Here is a 22,683-nt window from a genome sequence, read left to right on the forward strand (position 1 = left end):
GGAGAGGGCAGGGTTTGGGAGGTAAGATAAGGAGCTCCATTTCAGACATGTTGAGTTTTAGATGGCAGGCAGACATCCAGGTGGAGGTGTCCTGGAGGCAGGAGGAAATACGAGTCTGAAGGGATGAGGGAAGAACAGGGGAGGGGATGTAGATTTGGGTAACATCTGCATAGAGATGGTAGTTGAAGCCTTGGGAGCGAATGAGTTCACCAAGGGAGTGAGTATAGATGGAGAATAGAAGAGGGCCAAGAACTGACCCTTGAAGAACCTCTACAGGTAGTGGATGGGAGGGGGAGGAGGAGCCTATGAAGGAGGCTGAGAATGAAAGGCCAAAAAGAGGTGAACTAAAAAGAGAATGGAGTCTTGAAGCCAAGGTGAGATAAGGTATGGAGGACAAAGGGATGGTCGACAGTGTCAAAGGCAGCTGAGAGGTCGAGGAGGATTGGGATAGAGTAGGGCCATTGGATCTGGGAAGAAGGAGTTCATGGGTGACCTTTGAGAGAGCAGTCTCGGTGAAGTGGAGGGGACGGAAGCTAGATTGGAAGGGGTCCAGGAGAGAGTTGGAGTTGAGGAATTCAAGGCAGCAAGTGTAGACAACTTGTTCTAGGAGTTTGGAAAGGAAGGGTAGGAGGGAGATAGGACAATAACTGTAAGGGGAAGTGGGGTCGAGAGAGGGTTAGATTAGGCCAGGGTAAAAGGTTGGGACCGGGAAAAGCTTAGGCCACAGGAAAAGGCTATGCTAGGAGAAAGGTTTAGGCCATGGAAAAGGTTAGGCTACGGGAAAAATTTAGCCTAGGGGAAGAGGTTAGGCAAGGGGAAAGGTTAGGCTACGGGACAGGTTTAAGCAAGGTGCAAAGTTTTAAGTTAGGAGAAATGATTAGGCTAGAGAAGATGTTAGGCCAGGGGGAAAAGGATAGGCCATTGGGAAGGTTATGCTAGGGAAAAGTTTAGGCCAGGGAGAAGGTTAGCCAGGGGGAAACGGTTAGGATCAAGGGAAATGATAGCCAGGGAAAAGGTTAGGCTAGGGGAAAAGTTTAGGCTAGGATAAGTTAGCTTTGGGTCAGGTAAGGCCAGGAAAAAGGTAAGGCCAGGGGAAGAGATTAAGCCAGGGGAAGGGTTCGGCTAGGGGAAAACGTTAGGCCTAGGGGAATAGGTTAGGCCAGGGGAATAGGTTAGATGAGAAGAAAAGGTTAGGCTAGGAGAAAGGTTAAGACTATGGGAAAGGTTTAGGTCAGGGTGAAGTTTAGGCTAGCAGGAAAAGGTTAGGCTAGGGGAAAGAGTAGGCTAGGAGAAAGAGTAGATTAGGGGAAAGGTTAGGCCAGGGAGAAGATTAGGCCAGAGTAAAAGGTTAGGTCAGGGGAAAGGATAGACGAAGGGAAAAGGTTAGGCTGGGGAAAAGGTTAGGTTAGGATAAAGGTTAGTCTAGGGGAAAATGTTAGCTCAGGGAAAAGGTTAGGCACGGGGAAAAGTTACGGCTTGGGGAAGAGGTTGCGTTGAGAGAAATAGTTACGCTGGGGGAAAAGGTTACGCTGGGGTAAAAGGGGTGGCCAGGGGAAAAGATGAGGCCAGGCAAAACGTTTAGGTCAGGGAAAAGGAAAGGCCAAGGGAAAAAGTCCAGGCAAAAAAGTTAGGCAAGCAGAAAGGTTAGGCTAGTGGTGAGGTAAGGCCAGAGAAATGTTTAGGCTATGAGAAAAGGTTAGGCTAGGTGTAAAGGTTTGGTTTAGGGCAAAGGTGTAAGGCTAAGGAAAAAGAGTTAGGGCTAGGCCCAGAAAGCTAGGTTAGGGGACAAGGTATACTAGGGGAAAAAGATTAGGCTGTGGGAATAATTCTTAAGCTGGGAAAAAGGTTATGTTAGGGAAAAGGTCAGGGCTAGGGGTAAAGGTTAGGCTAGGGTAAATGTTAGGTTAGGGAAAAGTATTAGGCTAGGGAGAATGTTGGGGTTAGATAAAAACATTAAGCGCGGGGAAAAAAGTTAGGTCATGGAAACGATAGGCCAAGGAAAGGTAAGGCCAAGGGAAAAGGTTAGGCTAGGGAAAAAGGTTAGGATAGGATAAAGGTTAGTTAGGCCATGGGAAAAGGTGAGGCCAGGAAGAAGGTTAGGCTAGGGGAAAAGGTATCCCAGGGGAAATGGTTAGGCTAGGGGTAAAGGTGAGGCCAGGAGAAAAGGTAAGGCTGGGGAAAAGGTAAGACTAGGGGAAGAGATAAGGCTGGGGGAAAGGTTTAGGCTAGGGAAAAGAATAGGCTAAGGTAAACATTAGGATAGGGGAAAAGCTTAGGCCAGGGAGAAGGTTAGACCAGCAGAAAAGGTTAGGTCATTGGAAGGGATAGGCCAAGGAAAAGGTTTAGGCTAGTGGAACAGGTTTGGCTAGGATAAAGGTTAGGTTAGGGGTCATGTCATTCTGTGGGAAAAGGTTAGACCAGGGGAAAAGGTTAAGCTAGGGGAAAAGGTAAGGCTAAGGCAAAAGGTTAGGCAAGGGGAAAGGTTGGGCTAGGGCAAAAAGTTAGGCTAGGATGAAGGTTAGGCTAGGGGTCAGGGTAGGCCATGGGTAAAGGTGAGGCCAGAGAAAGAGGTTAGGCCAGGGGAAGAGGTTAGTTAGGATAGGGGAATAGGATGAGCTAGGGGAAAACTTTAGGCTAAGGGTAAATGTAAGGCTAGGGGAATAGGTGAGCCCAGGGAAAAAGGTTATGCCAGGGGAAAAGGTTAGGCTAGGAGAAAAGTTAAGGCTAGGGGAAAGGTTTAGGCCAGGGTAAAGTTTAGGCTAGCAGAAAAAGTTAAAGAAAAAGACTAGCTGAAGAGGTTAGGCTAGGGGAAAGAGTAGGCTAGGGGAAAGATTACGTCAGGGAGAAGCTGAGGCCAGGGGAAAAGGTTAGGTAAGAGGAAAGAATAGGCCAAGGGAAAAGGTTAGGCTAGGGGAAAAGGTAAGGTTAGGATAAAGGTTAGGCTAGGGGTCAGGTTAGGGTATGGGAAAAGGTTAGGCCAGAGGAAGAATTTGCCTAAAGGAAAATGTCAGGCTAGGGAAAAGGTTAGGCTAAGGTAAAAGGTTAGGCGAAGGGAAAAGGGTAGACCAAGGGAAGGGTTAGGCTATGGAACAGGTTAGTTTGGGGGAAAAGGTTACACTGGGGTACAAGGTATGGCCAGGGGAATAGGTGAGGCCAGGGAAAAAGGTTAAGTCAGGGAAAAGGAGAGGCCAAGGGAAAAGGTTAGTCTAGGCAAAACGTTAGGCTAGGGGTCAGGTTAGGCTATGGGAAAGGGTTAGGCTAGGGGAAAATGTTAAGCCAAGGGAAAAGGTTAGGCTTTGGGAAAAGGCTAGGCCAAGGGAAATGGTTAGGCTAGGGGAAATGGTTAGGCCAGGGGAAAAGGTTAGGCTCAGGGAAAAGGTTAGGCTAAGGGAAATGTTAGGCTACGGGATAAGGTTAGGCTACAGGAAAAGTTTAGGCTAGGGCAAAAGGTTAGGCAGGAGAAAGCTTAGGCTATGAGAAAAGGTTAAGCCAGGGGAAAACATTAAGCCCAGGGAAAAGGTCAGGCTAGGGAAAAAGGTTAGGCTAAGGGAAAAATTTAGGCCAGGGGAAAAGGCTGTCAGGTAAAAGCATAGGCCAAGAGAAAAGGTTAGGCTAGGCAAAAATGTTAGAGTAGAGGAAAGGTTAGGCTAGGGGTAAAGGCTAGGCCAGGGGAAAAGGTTGGGCCAGAGGAAAAGGTTATGCCAAGAGAAAGGTTAGGTCTGGGGAAAAGCTTAGGCAAGGGGAAATAGTTGGGCTAGCCAAAAACATTAGGCTAGGGGAAAAGGGTACATTAAGGGAAAAGGTTAGGCCAAGTGAAAAGGTTAAGCAAGGGGAAAGGTTAGGTTAGGGAAAAAGATAGGCCAAGAGAAAAGATTAGTCTAGGGAAAAATGTTAGTTTAGGGAAAAATGTTAGTCTAGGAGAAAGGAAAGGCTAGGGTTCAGGTTAAGCTATGGGAAAGGATTAGGCTAGGGGAATAGGTTAGGCAAAGGCAGAAGGGTAGGCTAGGGGAAATGTTTAGGCCAAGGGAAAGGGTTAGGCCAGGGGAAAAGGTTAGGCTAGGGCAAAAGCTTAGGTGAGAGGAAAGGTTAGGCTACGGAAAAGGTTAGGCTATGGGAAAATTTTAGGCTACTGGAGGAGGTTAGACTAGGGCAAAGGTTTATGCCAAGGGAAAAGGTTAGGCTTTGGAAAAAGGTTAGGCTAAGGGAAAATGTGAGGCTAGGGGAAAGGTTAGGCCAGGGGAAAAGGTTAGGCTAGGGGAATAGGTTAAGCCAAGGGAAAAGGATAAGCTAGGGGAAAAGGTTAGGCTAGGGGAAATGTTAGGCTACTGGAAAAGATTAGACTAGGGCAGAATGTTAGGCAAGGGGAAAGGTTAGGCTACTGGATAAGGTTAGGCTATGGGATAAGGTTAGGCTACAGGAAAAGTTTAGGCTAGGGTGAAAGGTTAGGCGAGGGGAAAGGTTAGGCTAGGGGAAAAGGTTAAGCCAGGGGAAAACATTAAGCCCAGGGAAAAGGTCAGGCTAAGGGAAGGTTTTAGCCCGGGGAAAAGGTAATGTCAGGTAAAAGCATAGGCCAAGGGAAAAAATTAGGCTAGGCAAAAACATTAAGGTAGAGGAAAGGTTGGGCTAGGGGAAAGGCTAGGCCAGGGGAAAAGGCTAGGCCAGGGGAAAAGGTTATGCCAAAGGAAAAGGTTAGGCCTGGGGAATAGCTTAGGCAAGGGAAAAAAGTTAGGCTAGGGGAAACGCTAGGCTAAGAGAAAAGGTTAAGCCAAGGAAAGGGTTAAGCAAGGGGAAAGGGATAGGTGAAGGAAAAAGGTAGGCTAAGAGAAAAGGTTAAGCCAAGGAAAGGGTTAAGCATGGGGAAAGGGATAGGTGAGGGAAAATGATAGGCCAAGAGAAAAAGTTAGTCTAGGGAAAACTATTAGGCTGGGGAAAAGGATAGGCTAGGTTTCAGGTTAAGCTATGGGAAAGGATTAGGCTAGGAGAAGAAGTTAGGCAAAGGCAAAAGAGCAGGCTAGGGAAAATGTTTAGGCCAAGGGAAAAGGTTAGGCCAGGGGAAAAGGTTAGGCTACAGCAAAAGTTTAGGTGAGAGGAAAGGTTAGGCGAGAGGAAAGGTTAGGCTATGGGAAAAGTAGGTTACCGGAAAAGGTTAGGCTAGGGCAAAAAGTTAAGCGAGGGAAAGGTTTAGGCAATGGAAAAGTTTAAATGGAAATTTCCATTAGTAAATGGAAAAGGTATGGGAAAATTTTAGGCTAGGGAAAAGGATAGGCCAGGGGAAAACAGACCAGGGGAAAGGTAAGCCTTCAGGAAAAGCTTAGGCTAGGTGTAAACGTTAGGTTAGGGGAAAAGCAGGTTAGGATATCTATAAAGGTTCTGTTAGGGGAAAAGCTTAGGCTAGGTGAAAGAGTTAGGCTATTGCAAAAGGTTAGTCTAGGGCATAGGTTTAGGCTGAGGAAAAAGGTTAGGCCAGGGAAAAGGTTAGGCCAGGGGAAAAGTTTAGGCTAGGGGAAAGGTTTAGGCCAGAGGAAAAGGTTAGGCCAGGGGAAAAGGTTAGGCCAGGGGAAAAGTATGGGCTTGGGTTCAGGTTAGGCTATTGGAAAAGATTAGGCCAAGGGAAAAGGTTAGGCAAAGGCAAAAGGGTAGGCTAGGGGAAAGGTTTAGGCTAAGGGAAAAGGTTAGGCCAGGGGAAAAGTTAGGTCAGGGGAAAAGTTTAGGCTAAGGCAAAAGGTTAGGCAAGGGGAAAGGTTAGGCTACTGGAAAAGGTTAGTCAAGGTGTACAGTTTAGGTTAGGTGAAAGGATAGGCTAGGGAAAAGGTTAGGCCACGGGAATGGGTTATGCTAGTGGGAAAGGTTAGGCCAGGGGGAAAGGTAAGCCTTCAGGAAAAGCTTAGGCTAGTTGTAAAGGTTAGGTTAGGGGAAAAAACTAGGCCTGGGGAAAAGGTTTAGGTTAGAGGAAAAGGTTAGGCCAGGGTTAAAGTTAGGCCAGGGAAAAAAGTTTAGCTGGGGAAAAGGTTAGGCTAGGGGAAAAGGTTAGTCTAGGGGAAATGTTTAGGCCGGGGAAAATGTTAGGCCAGAGAAAATGTTAGACAATGGGAAATAGATGAGCTAAGGAAAAGGATAGGCTAAGAGAAAAATTAGACAAGGGACAGGTTAGGCTGGGTGAAAAGTTTAAGCCGAGGACAAGTTAGGCCAGGTGAAAGTTTAGGCTACGGAAAAAGTTTAGGCTTCATGTAAAGGTTTGGTTAGGGGAAAAGTTAAGGCTAAGGATAAAGGTTAGGGTAGGGGAAAAGGCTAGTTTAGGGGAAAAGCTTAAGCTAGGGGAAAAGCTTAGGTCGTGGGAAAAGTTTAAACCGGAAAAGGGTTATGTTAGGAGAAAAGGCTAGGCTAGGACAAGGTTAGGCGAGGGGAAAGGCTAGGTGAGGGGAAAAGTTTACGCTAAGGGAAAAGGTTAGTCTAGGGGAAAAGGTTAGGCTAAGAGAAAATGTTGGGCCAGGGGAAAAGGATTGGCCAGGGAAAAAGTTGAGGTTAGGGGAAATGGTTAGGGCTGGGGAAAAAAGTAGGCCAGGGAAAAGGTTTGGGCTGGGGAAAAGTTTGAACGGGGGAAAAAGTTAGGCCAGCGGAAAAGCTTTAGCGAGGGGAAAAGGCTAGGCCTTGGGGTAAGGTTAGGATAAAGGAAAAGGTTAGTTCTTGGGAAAAGGTTAGGGGATGGAAAAGGATGGGCTAGGGGAAAAGCTTAGGACAGGGAAAAGACTAGTCAAGGTGAAAAGGTTATGTTAGGGGAAAGGTTTAGGCTATGGGAAATGGTGAGGTCAGGAGAAAAGGTTAGGTCAGGGAAAACGTTAGTCCAGGAGCAAAGGTTAGACTAGGGGAAAAGGTTCAACTAGGGGAAGGTTTAGGCTAGGGAAGAGGTTGGGCTAGGGAAAAAGGTTAGAATAGGGGAAAGGTAAGGCTAGGGGTAAAAGGTTAGGCCAGGGAGAAGGTTAGCCCAGGGGAAAAGGTTAAGTTAGGGCAAAAGGTTAGGGTAAGGAAATGGTTAGGCTATGGGAAATGGTAAGGCTAGGGGAAAAGGTTATGCAATAGAGAAAGTTCATCTCCCCCTACAACTCAGTCCACACACTTGGCCCTTAACGTGAGCTACACACTGGACCTCTCGCTTTCTTTCACGCACTCGCGCTCTCTCACCCTCCTCCTGCTTAGCCTTTTTCCTTTGACTCCTGACCTTCTCAGGCAGCAGACCATTGCCAACCATTTTGAAGGATCTTCTGAGATGACATTTTCTCCAGGAGGCAGCCCATGATAAATCTTTCATCTCTCTACCCTCTTCCCCCACCTACCCCAAACTGTTACTTCAGTGCCCTCATAGCTTAAAGACTTGGGCATTCACTAACCTTAAGTCCCTAGTCATTCAAATTACCAGTAGGAAAAAGTCCTAGAATATGAGAGGTACCTGTTTCGTCGGCTCAACTGCAATCTCCTGAAGGACTTGTTTTGACTTTCTTGTTCAGACTAGCCAGGATAGAGGGCTCTAGCCCTACCACCCTAAAACCATGGTTGTAACTGGGATCATCCTTTTTGACCAGTCATTGCTCGTGTTCACAAGGGAGCTGAGAGGAGAGTTCAGGTGCCCAAAGACTTGACTAGGTCAAGACTGACCAGCCGCCAGCCGTTCCACTGGATGCAGACTGCTCGGAGTCACCACAGTCATGGGAAACTTCACGATGTAGTGTGGATCTCCTTCACCTCTGACACCTCCTTCGTCTCTGGAGACTCCCACGTTTCAATATGCCTAAAACAGAACTATTTATCTTTTCACCCAAACCCTATACATATCTGTTATATATTTTTATTAATTTATTATAATGTCTGCTCCCCTCCCCCCAGGATTAAGCTCACTGTGGGAAAGCAAAATGTGTCATGATTGTTCACTCAATCATTCATTCAATTGTATTTATTGAGCTCTTACTATGTGCAGAGCATTGTATTAAGCTTTTGGGAAGTACAATTCAGCAATAAAGAGAGACAATTCCTACCCAGTCCGGGCTTACAGTCTAGAAGCCTGTTATACTGTACTCTCCCTAGTGCTTTGTTCAGTGTTCTGCACACAATAAGGGTTCAGTAAAAATGATGGATTGGCCCAGAAAGCAATGGTGAGTATTGATTGCTGGGGCTCATGGGGCCACAAGTGGGTCACTGGGACCCCCGGGGGCTTCATTAGGTAATTATTCCCCTCTGGAAGCATATATGGGTCATTTTACCTCCTGGAGGCCCAAGTGATTTATTATGCCTCATGGGAGGTATGTGTGTGTGGAGGGGTCTTTGGAGCCCTCAGGAGCCGACCTGAGTCACTGGGGCCCCTGAGGCACTCAGGTGTGTTCTTAAGGCAACTGTGAGGGGGGAACTGGATTATTTGGTTTCCTAGGGGCTCAAACGGAGTATTGAGGCCACTGGGCATCAAAGTGGGGTACTGGGGCTCCCAAGGGTTCAAGTGAGTTACCGGGGGTCCCTGTAGGCTCGAGTGGGTTATTTGGGCCCACGGGAGGCTTTAGTGCATTATTGGGGGGGCCAGGGCCCTAAATGGCTTATTGGGCATCCAAGTGGGTTATTGGAACTCCTGGGAGCTCACGTGGACAATGGGACCCCTGTGAGACAAAATGCACTGTTAGGACCCTCAGGTTGCCAAGTGGTTATTATGCTTCCCCCCGACCCCAGGTGCAAGCAGGTTAATTCTCCTCCCTTGCGGCCACCAGCCGGCAATAGAGTGTGGCAGCTACCCATACTGACGCCTACTGCCACGAGGGGGTGATAGAGAAGCACAGCTTCACAGAAGAAACCTACTGCAGTATCATACAATCCTGCCACTAGGCGGCAATAATAATAATGTAGGTATTTGTTAAGCGCTAACTATGTGTAAAGCAGTGTTCTAAATGCTAGGGAGGATACAAGTTGATCAGGTAGTCCCACGTGGGTCTTAATCACAGTCTTAATCCCCATTTTACAGATGAGATAACTGAGGCCCAGAGAAGTTAAGTGGCTTTCCCAAAGTCACACAGCCGACAAGCGGCGGTGTAGGGATTGGAATCCAGGATCTCTGACTTCCCAGTCCGTGCTCCTTCCATTGAGCCACGCTGAGGTGCATCCTCCCAGTATAATGATGGGTGCCGCCGGGGGCGAGAGAGAGGCGCAGCTCCACTTGAAAGATACCTAATATCACCAGGGAGCCTGCTGTCCCCAGGGGGCGATAGAGAGAAGCAGTCACCCAGAATTCCTATTAGTGCCACCAGGGGGCAGGCTGCTGCTCTCAGACCCGAGGGTGGTTCTCTCTCCAGAGCTGCTGCAGCTAAGTGCTCATCCTCGTCCTCGAGGATCATCCCTCTTACACTGTAGGCAGAGTCAACTCCTAGATTTTCCCCATTACTGAGTGGGCTGTATTTCTAGCCCGAAGGGAAAAGGGTGTGTGGGTGACTGTCTGTGTGAGTGTCAGTAATGGGGGGAAGAAGAGTGATATGAGGCGGCTGCCACTCATGGGAGAACAGGGACCTGGGCTCTGTGAAGAAAACTAGCTCTGTCTGACTTGTCTGACAGTGCAGAGCAGTGCACTGATGATGCAAAAGGGCGAAGGAGCAGAAATGGAGGGAGACCCAAACTCCTTAATTCTAAAGACATGGCAAACCTCTCTGGAACTATAGTCCTGATTGCAGGGTCACTGCACAACCTCAGTCCCCAGAGAAGGGACCCGACTGGACTCAACACAAAAGCTTGGGGGGATCCAATGTCAGGAGTTTGGGGTATCTATCAGTGTCTCTACCCTATTTCTCTCTGAGAAACAGTTGTGCAGACTCCTGCCTGAGGTGAAGTCATCAGGAGTGTGGAATGGGATGACAGAAGGTAGTTATTAGAATAGAAATTGAATTCTGTCCAGCATGCGGTTCTGCACCTTTAGCCAATCAATTGGATTGATGGAGCGATTACTGTGAGAAGAGCACTGTATTAAGCACTTGGGAGAGTTGAATAGGACAGACACATTCCCCGCCCATGACAAGATTGCCTAGTGGCAAGAGCACGGGCTTAGGAGTCCGTGGACAAGGGTTCTAATTTTACTTGTTTGCTGTGTGACCTTGGGCAAGTCACTTAACTTCTCTATGCTTCAGTTACTTCATCTGTAAAATAGGGATTAGGAACGTGAGCCCCACAGGGGTCAATCTGATTACCTCGCGTCTACGCCAGTGCTTAGAACAGTGCATGGCACATAGTAAGTGCTTAACAAATAGTGTAATAATAACTCAGTATTGTATTCCCCCAGCATGTCCTACCATGCTTTGCACACAGTAAATGCTCAGTAATTACCAGCATGTTTTCACCACCTTCTCTTTAGTGCATAGAGTATGGGCCTGGAAGCCTGAAGATAATGTGTTCTAATCCTGTCTCCACCACCTATATGCTGTGTGGCCTTGGGCAAGTCACTACACTCCTCTGTGCCTAGTTACCTACTCTCTATAATGAGTATTGAGACTGTGAGCTCCACATGGGTCAAGGACCCATGTGTCCAACCCGATTTTCATATATCTATCCCAATGCTCAGTATAATGGTTGGCATATTTTAAATGATAAACACCACAATCATTATTCATTATTAAGATTATTATTATTATCTACTACCTCTCTGTGCTCACAACCAACCACTACATTTCTGTACAAAAAGGGTATAGTTTACAGTTAGGCACAGGAATGCTGCAGGGAAAATAGCGAATGTCCAAAGGTCACAAGAAGCAAGGGTGTAGACGATGCAGAAGGGTGGAGCATGAATGCAGAAAGAAGGCTTAATCAGAGAAGCCTTCTTGGCAGAGTTACCACCTTAATAATGCTTTGAAGATGGGGAGAGTGACATTCTGGCCTATGTGGAGGGAGGAGGGAGCTCCAGACCAGGGGGAGGCCTGGGGAAAGTTGTCGGGCGCGACAGAGACGATGTGGAGGCCTAGGGAGTAAAGCCGGCGCTGTTGGAACAAAGTGCCACCAGGTGGCGATAGAAAAGGGCGAGCTGCCCAGAATTAGCATTTGGGAGAGAAGCAGCGTCGCCTCGTGGCTACAGCCGGGGCTGCGCGTCAGAAGGATCGGCTCCTAATTCAGCCTCGACCACTTTACTGCTGGGTCATGGTGGGCAAGTCACCTCACTTTTCTGAGCCTCAGTTACCTCATCTCTAAAATGGGAAGTAAGACTTGTGTGTCCCAAGTGGGAAATGGACTCTGTCCAAAGTGATGAACTTCTCTCTATCCCAGCGCTTAATACAGTGCCTCCACAGAAGACATGCTTCACAAACACCATGAAAAAATAAAAATCAGTGCCACCGGGGCATGATGTAGAGGTGAAGCCTCACAGAACCTTAGCTAGTACCACCATAGGGCTATTGAGAAGGGCTGCCTTCTAGGTCAATGCTTGTTGCCACGAGGCAGAAAAAGAGAGGAGCAGCTGCCCCAAATACCTATTATTCAAGTGCCACAAGGGAGCAGGCTGCTGCTCTCAGACCCGAGGGTGGTTCTGGGGCCAAGGGCCAGGGGCATCTCTCCAGAGAAGTTGCACAGTGCTTCTCCTTGGCCTCGAGGATCAACTCTCTCAATCATAATAATGATGGTATTTGTTTAGTGCTTATTGTGTGTCAAGCACTGTTCTAAGCACTGGGACAGATACAAGGTTATCAGGTTGTCCCAGGTGGGTCTCACAGTCTTTATCCCCATTTTACAGATGAGGTAAATGAGGCACAGAGAAGTTAAGTGGCTTGCCCAAAGCCCCACAGCTGACCAGTGGAAGAACTGGAATTAGAACCAATGACCTCTGACTCCTAAGCTCTTTCCACTAAGCCACGCTGCTTCTTTTATGCTGTGGGCAGAGTCAACTCCCAGATTTTCCCCCTGAGTGGGCTACACTGCTACCCCAGAGAGAAGGCTCTGTGTGTGTGTGTGTGTGTGTGTGTGTGTGTGTGTGTGTGTGTGTGTGAGAAAAATAAGGGGGAAGAAGAGTGATGGGGCAGCTGCCACTCCTGGGGGAGAACAGAGACTTGGGCTCTATGCAGGAAACTAGTTCTTTCTGATTTGCCTGGGACTGAGAAGACCCAAGGCCCTTAATTCTATAGATGGGTAAAGCCTCTCTGGGACTTTACTCCTGCCTTCAGGGTCACTGCATAGCCTCACTCTCCAGAGACGGGATCTGTTTGGGCTCAGTGAGGAAGCTTGAGGGGTCTAATGTCAGGAGGAGGTCAGACTCTCTACCATTGTGTCTACCCTATTTCACTCTGAAAGTAGAGTTGTTCAGACTCCTGCCTGAGAAGCATGCAACAGGGTTATTGGCTGGGAGGACAGAAGACAGAAGGTATTGTACCAGAAACCAAATTTTCTCCAGTGTGCATAGAGTTCTGCACCTTCATTCAATCAATTGGATTGATGGAGTGCCTCCTTTGTGCAGAGCCCTGTACTAAGGGCTTGGGGCAGTAACAAGCTTACAATCTAGAAGGGACTGGAGTTCCTGGCATAAGAGAATAGGTGATCTGGAGGTGAAGGGGATCTTAGGCAAGTTTTAATAGGACATTGCAGCAGTCAGCTACTACAACTGTCTGTATATATCCTCTCTTGGCATTAGGGTCAGTGTTTTAGGGGATGGAGAGACTAGTGTTGGCTCCAAACTTGGTTGTCTAAAACCCCCAACATCTTTCCTTCCCTGATACTGTTAGTTTCTTCCTCCAAGCCCCGCAACTGAAATTTCTGGTAATAAACACAGTTCTCAGGGTTTTCCAGAGGGCAGAATGGGAGATCCATGACCTTGGGATCAGTAACCATGCCATCTCTCCCGATTAGTTCCACAGCTCTAGAAGAGGATTACTGAGGAAGCTAGTGGTGAGTCATGAGTCCTTCTCTTTCACCCCTCTCATCCCCTCAGCAATGCACAAGATGACCAAGCTTAGACTGTCTACTGATCTCTCCACAGATACTGTTAGGTGTATCACCCTGGCTTGGAGGACTGTCTTCCTGAAGTGTGGGTTCATGGAGATCAATTCCCAGACTAGCCCCAACCTTGAGAACGCCTTGCTTCCCCTGCAAAGGGAAGGTCATGTTTGTGTGAGAGACTGTTGGGTGGGTGAAAGAATAGTGAGGATGGGGCTGCCACTAGCACAGAGGTCAGGTTTGGGAACAGAAGCCAGAGGTCTCTGCCGGTGACTGGTCCTGACTGAATCGACTGAATCCTAAAAAACCCCAATCTCGACCCCACTTCCCCTTCCAGTTATCGCCCTATCTCCCTACTACCCTTCCTTTCCAAAATCCTAGAACAAGTCGTCTACAATCGATGCTTAGAATTCCTTGACTCCCATTCTCTCCTGGACTCCCTCTAATCTGGCTTCTGTCCCCTCCACTCTACCGAGACTGCTCTCTCTAAGGTCACCCATGACCTCCTTCTTGCCAAATCCAATGGCTCCTACTCCATTCTAATCCTCCTTGACCTCTCAGATGCCTTTGACACTGTCGACCATCTGCTCCTCCTCCACACCTTATCACACCTTGGCTTCACTGACTCTGTCCTCTCCTGGTTCTCCTCTTATCCCTCTGGCCGGTCATTCTCGGTCTCCTTCGCAGGCGCCTCCTCCCCCTCCCATCCTTTAACTGTTGGAGTTTCTCAAGGGTCAGTTCTTGGCCCTCTTCTGTTCTCCATTTACACTCACTCCCTTGGTGAACTCATTCGCTCTCACGGCTTTGACTACCATCTCTACGCAGATGACACGCAGATCTACATCTCTGCCCCTGTCCTCTCCCCCTCCCTTCAGGCTCACATCTCCTCCTGCCTCCGGGACGTCTCCACCTGGATGTCAGCCCACCACCTAAAACTCAACATGAGCAAGACTGAGCTCCTCATCTTCCCTCCCAAACCCGGTCCTCTCCCAGACTTCTCTATCACCGTGGATGGCACGACCCTCCTTCCCGTCTCTCAGGCCCACAATCTCGGTGTCATCCTTGACTCGTCTCTCTCGTTCACCCCACACATCCTATCCGTTACCAAGACCTGCCGGTTTCACCTCTACAATGTCGCCAAGATCCGCCCTTTCCTCTCCACCCAAACGGCTACCTTACTGTTACGGGCTCTAGTTATATCCCGGCTAGACTACTGTGTCAGCCTTCTCTCTGACCTCCCTTCCTCCTCTCTCGCCCCGCTCCAGTCTATTCTTCACTCCGCTGCCCGGCTCATCTTCCTGCAGAAACGATCTGGGCATGTCACTCCCCTTCTTAAACACCTCCAGTGGTTGCCTATCAACCTCCGCTCCAAACAAAAACTCCTCACGCTAGGCTTCAAGGCTCTACATCACCTTGCCCCTTCCTACCTCTCCTCCCTTCTCTCTTTCTACTGCCCACCCCGCACGCTCTGCTCCTCTGCCGCTCACCTCCTCACCGTCCCTCGGTCTCGCCTATCCCGCCGTCGACCCCGGGCCACGTCCTCCCGCGGTCCTGGAATGCCCTCCCTCCTCACCTCTGCCAAACTAATTCTCTTCCCCTCTTCAAAAGCCTACTTAAAACTCACCTCCTCCAATAGGCCTTCCCAGACTGAGCTCCCCTTCTCCCTCTACTCCCTCTACCGCTACCCCTTCACCTCTCTGCAGCTTAACCCTCTTTCCCCCCATTTCCCTCTGCTCCTCCCCCTCTACCTTCCCATCCCCTCAGCACAGTACTCATCTGCTCAACTGTATATATTTTCATTACCCTATTTATTTTGTTAATGAAATGTACATCGCCTTGATTCTATTTAGTTGCCATTGTTTTTACGAGATGTTCTTCCCCTTGACTCTATTTATTGCCATTGTCCTTCTCTGTCTGTCTCCCCTGATTAGACTGTAAGCCCGTCAAACGGCAGGGACTGTCTCTATCTGTTGCCGATTTGTTCATTCCAAGCACTTAGTACAGTGCTCTGCACATAGTAAGCGCTCAATAAATACTATTGAATGAATGAATGAATGACTGTGGGTCTGAGGAGACCGACGGCCTTGTTATAGCTGGGTCAAACCTCCATGTGCCCGCAGTCCCCTGGAGAAGGATCTCTTCTGTGACTGTCAGTGGCAGCTTCTTGGCATCTAGGTCAGGAGAAGGACCATTTGTCAATCAATTCCTTACTGAAAAATAGTATTTTGTAGGTTCCTAGCTGAGGTCAAGTAAGCAGATGCGAGGAGAAAGCCAGTTTTTTTTACGGAAACCTAATTCTACATAGTGTGTCGTTCTGGACCTCCAATCTCTGGAGAACAAGCCCCTTCTGGGAATCTGAGGAGGGGATGGGCAAGTGTCAGTAGGGCGGAGTGTGGCAGTGAAATGAGCAGCAGTTGTCTGGGTGTTTACCTAAACATGTTGGGCAGCAGGGGAAGAGTGGTAAATAATCATAATGTTGGTATTTGTTAATCGCTTACTATGTGCAGAGCACTGTTTTAAGTGCTGGGGTGGACACAAGGAAATCAGGTTGTCCCACGTGGGGCTCACAGTCTTAATCCCCATTTTACAGATGAGGTAACTGAGGCACAGAGAAGTTAAGTGACTTGCCCACAGTCACACAGCTGACTAGTGGCGGAGCAGGGATTCGACCCCGTGACCTCTGACTCCAAATCCTGTGCTCTTTCCACTGAGCCACGCTGCTTCAAAGGTAAAAAAGTTTTGGCAAAAGAAGGTGATCTTGTGCTTCTCCAGCACATCCATGCACCCAGCTCCAAGCACTGGTTTTCCTTCCAAAAGATGTGGCCCTGGTCCGACCCTCAGGATCACGAATGCTGGTGCTCAAGACCAGGGCCCACAGCTCTACATGTCCATTGGCTGGGACCAGAAGGAAGGTTCCAGTGCCACCTTCCTCCCATGAGACCAAGGTTATTGTGCCCATCCCCAGAGGAGGCCTGAGTGAATCCTGAGGACTGTGCCGCCTCCTCACTTCTCCATTTTGCTCAAAGCCCCACAGCCATCACCTCCAAGCAGCAAGCGGCTCTGGGCAGGAAACTGCTCAAGGCATCTCTCCAGCCCTGAGGCCCATGTCTCTAATATGGACAGAGGTCAATGCTCAGACATGTCCTGCTGTCAAGAAGGAGGCATGGGTATCACGTTCCTCCTAAAGGGAAGGTGTGTGTATGTGTGTGGCTGTGAACTAATTGTGGGGAGGGAATGTGTGCTTGTTGTAGTACTGTAATCTCCCAAGCACTTAGAACAGTGCTTTGCACTGTAAATAGCTCAGTAAATACCATTGAATGTGTGTGTGTATGATAGAGTTAGCTTAAAGGGGGAGGATAGTGAGGAAGGGGCTTCCATCCCAGCACAAGGGATGGGGCTCTGCACAGGGCACAGGTACTGTCTGACTTGACTGTGGGACCGAAAAGACTCAGGGCCCTTTATTCTGTAGGCAGGTCCAATATCCCTGTGCCCTGTCCCATCTGCAGAGCCACCATGCGTAGCCTCAGCCCCACAGAGGAATGAACGCTTGTCAGACCAGAAGCCTTTGTGATGGACAGTGGTGGCTTCTGGGCATCTATGTCAGGAGGACACAGTGTCAGTTACTTTTTCCACTCCATTTGTATTTGAGATGCAGAGTCGTATGTGGGCTCCTGAGACCAAGTCACAAGGGTGCAGGTGGAAGAGCAGAAGGTAGGTATTGTACTAGATACAACTCGATTCGGTAGGCAGTTCTGGACTTGCAGTCCTTGTGAAATGAACCTCTTCTGGGGATTAGAGGAGTGGGCAGTGGGTCCATGGGTCCAAGTGAAGCAGTCATCTTATCTGCAGTTATCTGGGCGTCCACCTAAAATCTAAGGAAAACGAAATTGTTTTCAAGCCACTCTCTCTCCCTTTCTTTCAGATAACCAGTTTTTCTGGAGACCAGAGTATCCGACAGATGTGATTCTTAGCTGCTAACGGAGGGCAGGACAGTGCGACTTGTGCCTCCACAGTTACTCATCCAGTAGTGTCTTCCAGGGCTAGTTCTCACAGTGTCAGGGTTGTGTCAGCTAGAGTGGACTGAGAAGCTTCTGTGCTGCCCCACTCCCATCAGCTGCCCCATCTGAAACCCCCAATTCCATGTCGGGCTAGCTCCGAGACCTCAGAAGAAGCACCATGGCCTTCACTCCCCTAGCATTGCACAGCTCAGGGTTATATGAGAACAGGGCAAATCAGCCCATCTCTTTCTCTCTAAAAAATCCACTCGATACATCACACTGCTGATAGACTCTTTCCCTGCCATGAGGCCCCAGTGAGGTCCGTCCCCAGACATGCCCTGCTTTGGACAGATGACGCGACAGGTTCTGCTGCCATGTGAAATGGGAGGTAATGTCTGGGTCTGTTTGTGTGAATGATGGAGTTACCCCAAGAGAAAGAACAATGAGAAAGGGGTTACTACTCTTGGCAAGGAGGTCTGTTCTGGAAACAGGGGTGGGAGCTCTGTGCAGGGAACTGATTCTATCTGAAGTGACTATGGGACTGAAAACTGCTGGGGCACTTAATTATATAGATATAGATGAGTCAAACATCCTGGCACCCACAACCCTGTCCACACATCCTCTGTCCTCTTGTCTCTCCTCACTCGCATCCATACTTCAGTCTGCTACCCAGATCATTTTTTCTACAGAAATAAGAAGCAGCATGGTTCAGTGGAAAGAGACCGGGCTTGGGAGTCAGAGTTCATGGGTTCGATTCCTGGCTCTGACTTGACAGCTGTGTGACCATGGGCAAGTCACTTAACTTCTCTGTGCCTCAGTTCCCTCATCTGTAAAATGGGGATTAACTGTGAGCCTCACATGGGACAACCTGATTACCCTGTATCTACCCCAGAGCTTAGAACAGTGCTCTGCAAATTGTAAGTGCTTAATAAATACCAACATTATCATTATTATTATTATATTTCCCCACTCCTCTAGAAACTCCATAGGTTGCCCATCCATCTCTGTATCAGACAGAAAGTCCTCACCATGAACTTTGAAACACTCAATCACCTGCCCCCTCCTACCTCACCTTGCTACTCTCCTACTACACTCCAACCCACACAGTTCACCTCTCTAAAACCAACCTTCTCACTTTACCTCGATCTCATCCATCATGCTGCCAATCTCTCGCCCACATCCTTCCTCTGACCTGGAATGGCCTCCCTCATGAAATCCAACAGACAGTAACACCCTGCTCCACCCCCGCCACCAAACCGTACTGAAGGCACATCTCCTCCCAGGGGTCTTCCCTAACAAATCCCTCCTTTCCTCTTTTCCCACTTCCTTCTGTGATGACCTGACTTGTTCCCTTTATTTCTCTCACCTCCCAGCTCCACCATACTCATTTACATATCTGTTATTTATAGATTTGTATTAATGTCTGTTTCCCCCTCTAGATTGTAAACTCGTTTTGGGCAGGGAATGTGTCTGTTTATTGTTGGATTGTCCTCTCCCAGTGCTTAGTACAGTGTCCTGCAGACAGACAGCTCTCAATACATACAATTGACTGACTGACTGGAGAAGGGAGCTTTCTGGGTCTGACACTGATTTCCTCTTCATTCAGTCTTATTTACTGATCTCTTACTGTGTGCAGGGCACTGTACTAAGCACTTGGGAAATTTAGCAACAAATAGACACATTCCCTCCTCACAACGCGTTCATAGTCTAGAGGTGGAGACAGACATTAATTTAAATAAATGAATAAATATATAAGGGCAGATGGTTGCAGTCATCTTAGTGAGTTGGTCTGCCTATGCGCCTCACCTCTCCAGATAATAGGTTTAATGTTAGGTGGGGGAGAGGGAAAATGGTGTCTGCCAAAGAAACCTCTGTTGTCTGCAATCTCCTACCCCTCCTCCAGAGATGAGACAACAGAATCTGTGGAAGACTGAAGCCTTTGGCCACTGAAGCAGAGGGCAGGGCTAAGGGGGGCAGGGTGAGGGAAACTGGCCCCTTACTAATCCACATGTGTCTCTTAAGGTCAGGTTCCACAACTCCAGATATGTTTCAGTCAAGACCGGAGGAAAAGGTGCAGTGACATCTTGCTCTGTTAGACCTAAACTATACTGCCTCCTACCCAGAGGAGAGTTTTACAGTGAGATCTGTGTTTTGGAGGGGGCAGGAGGTGTGTGTAGGGGAGAGGTGAGCATGAGTCTGTCCTGTTGGCTCAGTCATAGAAACTGTATTTGCCCCCCAACTTCCTCAAAAAAGTTAGGCTGTCTGCAATCTTCTATGCCTCCTTCTCCAGCTTTGAGAAAGAGTAGAGACAAACATGTTAGGAGCAATGAAACATTAAAACACAACACACATGCACAAAATAAAACCAAAATCATCTCTTTTCCTTTTCTCTCATTCCATTCTGCGTCAAATAGCGGAAATGAGGGCTTAATTGGGGAAGTCTTCTTGGAGGCGATGTGATTTTAGAAGAGATCTGAAGGTGGGGAGAATGATGGTTTGTCTGCTTTACCAGGCCAGGCTGCTCTGACTACTCCTGGGGTCCCGTGTCAACATCTCAGATGTGGGGGCTGTGAGGAGGGAACTCAGACAGGAATGAAATGTGGGGTGGGGGTCAGGCCAGAGATGAGTATTTATTAGGTGCTTAGTATGTGCAGAGTACTGTACTAAGTGCTTGAGAAAGTACAATGCGACAGAATTAGCAGACACATTCCCTGCAACTCCGACTCACCACCTCAGTATACCTGTCCCAACTTTTCTGCTCTCATTATGGTGTCTCACTTCCTAATACCTTCAGATATGCTTGTCTTCTGCATTCTCCAGAAATCCCATTTCAATCTTAGAGGTCCACCATCAGTTTTATGGGGTGGACCCAGATGATACAATACATGTAAGGGAAGGATCTGAGTATAAAGGTATGTACCTAACTGCTGTGATGTGAATATTTAAGTGCTAACAGGGTTGCACTATGTGCATGGGGTAAGCTGGAAGGGAAAACAAAGTGAGTGTGTGTGTGTAGGTCACTCTTTCCATTCTCTTTTCCCGGGGAAGAAACCCTTTTGTGAATGCTGGTGACTTCTTGCAGTATACTGCTAGGTGGCGTATACTGTCCATCAGTGTGTCCACCCCTTTCTTCTCTCAGAAGAGTTGAGTGGGCTCCATGTGAGTCATGAGGGTGGAGGGTGGGGAGGATAAAGTAGCCATTGTATTAGAAAGTGAATTATTCCTTACATAGCTGCTGGACATCCAGTCCCTTGACAACAAGCCATCGTCACTTAAAAAATACCATTATTATTATTATCATTATTATTATCATGAAATAGAGGAAATAAGGGTCTTAATTCGAGAAGACTTCTTGGAGAAGATGTGATTTTAGGAGGTCTCTGAAGGTGGGGAGAGTGATGGTCTGTCATCTTTGAAGGGCCAGGTTGCCCTGATGGCTCCTTGGGTCAGGTGTCAGCGTTCTGTAAGTAGGTGCAGGGAGGAGGGAAATGAGGCAAGATTAGAAGGTGGGGTGGAGGTCAAGCCAGAGATGAGACCCACTGGAAAGCTGTTTGTAATTTGCCTTTTTACGGACAAATGCTTTCATAATGATAATGATGGTATCTTTTAAGTGTTTGCTCTATGTCAGGAGGTTCTTGACTAAACAGTGAGTGGACATAAGCCAGTTGGGTTGGACACAGTCCCTGATCGATGTGGGCTCACAGTCTCAATAACCTTTTTACAGATGAGACAACAGAGTGACAGAGAAGTAAAGTGCCCAGGGTTACACAGCAGATAAAGGGCAGAGCTGGGATCAGGACCATGCTAGAGATGGTTCTAAGCTTTCCCCCTAACCTAAACTTTCCCCGTTGCCTAACCTTTTCCCCTGGTCTAGCCTTTTCCCCTAGTGTATCCTTTTCCCTTAGCGTATTCTTTTCCCCTGGCCTAACCTTTTCCCCTGGCTTAACCTTTTCCCCAGCCTAACCTTTTCACCTAACCTAAACTTTTCCTCTAGCTTATCCTTTTCAACTAAACTAAACTTTTCACCTAACCTAACCTATTCCCCTGGCTTAACCCTTTCTCCTAGGCTAACACTTTCCCCGGGCCTAACATTTTCCCTTGCATATCCGTTTCCCCTGGCCTAAACTTTTCCCCTGGCCTAACATTTTCCCCTAGACTAACATTTTCCCCTGGTCTAATCTTTTCCCTAGCCTAGCCTAACCTTTCCCCTAGCCTAACCTTTTCTCTGGCCTAACTATTCCCCTGGTCTAACCATTTCCCCTGGCCTAACCTATTCCCCTGGCCTAATCTTCCCCTAGCCTAACCTGTTCCCCTAGCCTAACCTGTTACACTACCTAACTGGTTCCTCTAGCCTAACCTTTTCCCCTAGCCTAACCTTTCCCTAACCTAACCTTTCCCTCTCGCCTAACATCCCGCTCCTTCCCCTCTGCCTTCAAACATGCCCACGTCTCCCCCATCCTAAAAAAACCCGCTCTTGACCCCACTTCCCCCTCCAGTTACTGCCCTATCTCCCTACTACCCTTCCTTTCCAAAATTCTAGAACGAGTCATCTACAATCGATGCTTAGAATTCCTTAACTCCCATTCTCTCCTAGACCCCCTCCAATCTGGCTTTCGTCCCCTCCACTCTACCGAGACTGCTCTCTCTAAGGTCACCCATGACCTCCTTCTTGCCAAATCCAATGGCTCCTACTCCATTCTAATCCTCCTTGACCTCTCTGCTGCCTTTGACACTGTCGACCATCCCCTCCTCCTCCATACCTTATCTCACCTTGGCTTCACGGACTCTGTCCTCTCCTGGTTCTCCTCTTACCTCTCTGGCCGGTCATTCTTGGTCTCCTTCGCTGGAGCCTCCTCCCCCTCCCATCCTCTAACTGTTGGAGTTCCTCAAGGGTCAGTTCTTGGCCCTCTTCTGTTCTCCATTTACACTCACTCCCTCGGTGAACTCATTCGCTCTCACGGCTTTGACTACCATCTCTACGCAGATGACACGCAGATCTACATCTCCGCCCCTGTCCTCTCCCCCTCCCTTCAGGCTCGCATCTCCTCCTGCCTCCAGGACGTCTCCACCTGGATGTCAGCCCACCACCTAAAACTCAACATGAGCAAGACTGAGCTCCTCATCTTCCCTCCCAAACCCGGTCCTCTCCCAGACTTCTCTATCACCGTGGATGGCACGACCATGCTTCCCATCTCTCAGGCCCGCAATGTCAGTGTCATCCTTGACTCGTCTCTCTCGTTCACCCCACACATCCTATCCGTTACCAAGACCTGCCGGTTTCACCTCTACAATATCGCCAAGATCCGCCCTTTCCTCTCCACCCAAACGGCTACCTTACTATTACGGGCTCTCGTTATATCCCGGCTAGACTACTGTGTCAGCCTTCTCTCTGACCTCCCTTCCTCCTCTCTCGCCCCGCTCCAGTCTATTCTTCACTCCGCTGCCCGGCTCATCTTCCTGCAGAAACGATCTGGGCATGTCACTCCCCTTCTTAAACAACTCCAGTGGTTGCCTATCAACCTCCGCTCCAAACAAAAACTCCTCACTCTAGGCTTCAAGGCTCTCCATCACCTTGCCCCTTCCTACCTCTCCTCCCTTCTCTCTTTCTACCACCCACCCCGCACGCTCCACTCCTCTGCCGCCCACCTCCTCACCGTCCCTCGGTCTCGCCTATCCCGCCGTCGACCCCTGGGTCACGTCCTCCCGCGGTCCTGGAACGCCCTCCCTCCTCACCTCCGCCAAACTGATTCTCTTTCCC

This window comes from Ornithorhynchus anatinus, chromosome 12 (assembly GCF_004115215.2).
Source record: "Ornithorhynchus anatinus isolate Pmale09 chromosome 12, mOrnAna1.pri.v4, whole genome shotgun sequence".
Lineage (NCBI taxonomy): Eukaryota > Metazoa > Chordata > Mammalia > Monotremata > Ornithorhynchidae > Ornithorhynchus > Ornithorhynchus anatinus.